Here is a 4342-nt window from a genome sequence, read left to right on the forward strand (position 1 = left end):
TTGCAATTAATGCCAAATATTTGCAGTGTCTGTTCATTTTATATACTTGCTAGACCTGTGATGCAGTGAAAGGCCTGATGACAAAGCAGAATTCACTTTAAAACTGATGTGACAGCTTTCAAATTGTCAACCTTCTTTTTGTAATTGTCTTCTTCAAGCACAAATGAACTGCTCAATGGAGCCGTAACCATATTCTGTCTAACGTTGTCTATTGGGGTTGGTTTAGCACTACGGGCTAAATAGCTGGCTTGTAATGCAGAACAATGCCAGCAGCGTGGGTTCAATTCCTGTACTGGCCTCCCTGAGCAGGTAACTTCATTGAAGCCTACTTGTGACAAGAAACTATTATTATTATAATTTCAAATGTAACCTGTAGCAGTGAAAACCTTTCATTTTGTCAGTGAGCCTGCGGCTGTGTTTGAATGAGGAGTGGCAGTGACAGTGACCTGCACATGGCCCGCTGCTTCATGCCTCTGCCGACGCTGCTGCCGCCGCCTTCTCTGGCATCTGGCCTACCAGCGGCACCACTAGGGCAGCTTCCGTGGTGTCCAAGATTTCGTCCTTACGGTTTAATATCTGTAAGGAATTAGAAGAGGGTGTGAGAATGACAACCAGTGATGTCTTCCACCCCGGGACCCTCCTGTCCCCCCATTGCTCCTCCTCAGCCCCGCGACTCAGCATGGCCTGCCCAAGCCCCCCCGGTAGCATTGGAGGCCCCTGCTCACTGGACCCAAACCCTGTTCCTGAGAGACTTGCACATAATGTTACCTGGACAATGCGCTAGTCCCCTCCCTGATGCACACACCCATCCTGGTGCTGGGGCCCAGTCCCTGGGTGTTTGGATGTTGGCTGACTGCTTGTGTGGTATTGCTTCCTGCAGAGTTCAGGCACAGTGTTCAGGCATCTCAGTCTGATTGTGATGCTGGGCAATAACCCCCACATGCTACGTGGCCTCTACCCATGGAGATCCACTTGGGAGGTGTGAAGTCCTCACTTAATTATGATTGCTAATTCCTTATTAGCAATAGCCTTCCACTGCGCGGCCAGAGGCCTCCGTGGTCAGTTGGAGTTATTTCTTGTCGGTGATGCAGGCGGGCAGGGACTGGAATGGGAGCACACAGTCCAGGGGCTGGCATGGTAGACACCCATCTCTCACCCCCCACCCCCCCTCACAGCCCAGCCCAGGCCATTGGCGACCACCCCCTCTGCTCAGAGAGACCCCCCCACCGATGACGGCCCACCTTGACCGAGGATGGCCCTCCCTCACCCTTCTCCGAGCACCGGGCCAGCAAACCCAGGGTTACCGGGCTTTTTGCCTGTGAGCCGTTAGATAGGGTGTCGCTCCCACTAATGGGATTGGGTTTCAGTGATGAATATTGGTTTCTTGCCACGCTAAGATCAGATCTGGATTTCGCCAATGGGAGTGGTCCGGTTAGTTCGCAAACAGATCCGCGCCCTGCACGCGTCACGATTTTGGACTCTCCCGCGATTTAAAGGCCTCACCGATTTCTCACTGAAGCACAACGTGGTCATTAAATCGCGCCCAATTTTCTTTTTGCTAGTTTGGGAAGAGCAGAGCTTCCTAGCAACAAGTACTGGCATGCGCTGTGAATGGCCAGCCTTGCTATCAATCGATTAAAATTCTGGGCCGGGATTCTCCGTTGTCGGGATTTTCCTTTGCGCCGGCAGCAGACCCCACGCCCGGGGATTTCCCGATGGCGTGGGGCTGCCCACAGTGGGAAACCGCACTGGCCGACTGGCGGGACGGAGAATCCCGCTGCCGATGAGGGTGCGTGGCACCAGATAACTGGTGCGGTGGGATGGAGAATCCTGTCTTAGTGTATAAGCTTCGCATGTAAACAAATATCTAGATAATTTTGGTTTTGTGGGAGGCAGCGGGAAGCACTAGTTTTGTCAGCAGGTACTAATACAAACAATACTTAGGGCTGTGTGTATTTATGAACATTCAGTTGTTCAGGTACTAAGTGGGCTGGATTCTCTCCACCCCGACGCTGAAATCGAGGCTGGCGCGGGGGCGGAGAATCCATTTCCCCGCACGGATTCGGGGCCGGCGCCAGTTCCCCGATTCTCCGGGTCCTGAAACGCGGCGTACTCCCTACCTGGGGCCATTGCTGGAGGCTCACTCCGCCCCCGACCGGCTTAAGTCCCGATGGCGTGGGTCTAACATGGTCCTGCCGGTTGGGATACTAGCGTGGTGGCTGCGGACTCAGTCCGCGACCGCCCTGGTTGGGGGAGGGCCGATCGGAGGCAGGGGGGGCCTTATACCTGGCCGGGCAATTTTTGGGTGGGCGGTCAGGGTCTGGCTTGCGGCCGATCGGGGCATTATGTTCAGGGTCCAGCTCTGTGGTCTGAGTCCGCCATGGAGCATGGCGCTGGAGGCCGCTGCCGTGCGTTTGCGAGGCATCCAACCCAGAAATGCGTGGCCCATACCTGCAGCAAAAGCTGCTAGTTTCATTCTGGTTCACTGCTAGCCCCCTGCAGGGCTTGGAATATGTGGCCCTTTCACGCCAGTTTTTCTGGCACGAAAGACCTCAGTTTTTATGACGTTGTGGGGACATAGTCCCAAAAACAGAGAATCCAGCCCAAGGTATCTGCAAAATGAACTGCAAGATGAGGCAGAAGGCTCTGAAGAGAGCCACAAAATGATCAGCAAAACAACTGTGTGGATATCCACTGAAACTCAAGAGACATCAGTTTAACAATGTGACAAAATAACTTTCGATCAGAGACAGCACTAAACGATCTCACCCCACACGCTACATAATGCCCTGTAGATACACAGACACATAAATAATTTGTAAATTATACCCCTGTAAATATTAAGGAGCGTTTTTGTGGTGTATTCATTTATTTGGAGGTCATGTCACCCCTGCCTCTGAACCAGAACCTTGTGTTCACAGCAACTCAGACTCCTTTGGGTTGGTTGGCTCAAGTGGCTGGATGGTCGGTGTGGGTTAGATTGGTGCCAACAGCACGGGGTTCGATACCTGTTCCGGCTGGGGTAGATTCGGAGCCTGTGGTGGAGGCTGTGGGTATGGGCAGAGAATAAGAAGATTAATGTTGTCATGTAATTGGTCAAGTATTTAATGAACTTAACCTGACAACATAATACCCTTCAGTGCAAAATTCTTTTTATTATTTGCAATCTTTTTGCTATTTTATTTTCATTCTTATTTTAATGATTGTCTGTAACAATGTTGTGAATGATGATTATTGCTTCCTCGTTATCGTTATCCCAAATTGGCACATGCCACTATGATGATTTTTCAATAAAGCAATTATCTATCTGCCTCCCTACCTAATGTGTTAGGTGTTAGAGGAGACCAATGTACTATCAATTCACGCTGAGATCTGGCTGTGAATACAGATCAGAGTGGCAATATGAAACTAACCGCAGTTCAAAGCAATGCTGACGAAATTGGCAATCAGTCTCACTTACAGAATCTTTAAGGTTGTTGCCTGATGTAGAGCTTCGGAGAAATTGTTACGGCAGTTCAAAGAACTTTACACAACATCTAATCTGTACCATAATTGATCTAAAATATTTGACATAGATACATTGTGAAAAGTCGATGGAATAGAATTTCATGTGATTTGCGGCAGCTTTTTAGTTATAAAACTGACACATTGACTAATTTGCAGTGTGATATCTTTGCCGATATTCATCCCGTTGCGAAATCCAGCAGACCCAGTATGGAGGCTTTGCTGTCTAAATCATGTATTTTGAATCTTTATTTGCAAACCTAATACCTGTTAAAGGATCACTCTGCACACTGGGTTTCTCACAAGAGGGGTAAGTATTGTGTTTGCCACGTTCGTATTCTTCAGTCACCCAATGTGGCTGCCAACAAAATTAAATTCATTTTTAAATGTTTTTAGGCCATCCTCTGGGTACAAGAGGAGCAGAAGTGATGTTCAAATGCCACATTCACTGCGATTACCCTTCCACCCCTTCCCCCATGTAGCTCCAGGTTATTTTCCTGGGAATTACATTTGAACTACTGCTATTCCTCACTCACCGTGTGTGAGTTGCTTGTGAAGCAGCAATTAGCAGCTCATGCGAGGACCCACTGCCTGAGACCTGACTCCTGACCCCAGGCCCCTTGGTTTCGACGCAATGCCAAAAGTGGGCCCAGTCGATAATTTCTACCACGGGGGATTTTTAATTGCATCACAGGGAAATATTTCACCTTGAATAAATAGAAATTAATAAAAGGGTCTGGGGGTGAGGAGGGCTTTCTGCTTATTTACATCAATTTTGAGAGCAGATTCCAGTGCAATCTTGGTTGATTCAGCCAAAGCACCGGGAAAGATTGTGGAA

This window comes from Scyliorhinus torazame, chromosome 2 (assembly GCF_047496885.1).
Source record: "Scyliorhinus torazame isolate Kashiwa2021f chromosome 2, sScyTor2.1, whole genome shotgun sequence".
Classification (NCBI taxonomy): Eukaryota; Metazoa; Chordata; class Chondrichthyes; order Carcharhiniformes; family Scyliorhinidae; genus Scyliorhinus; species Scyliorhinus torazame.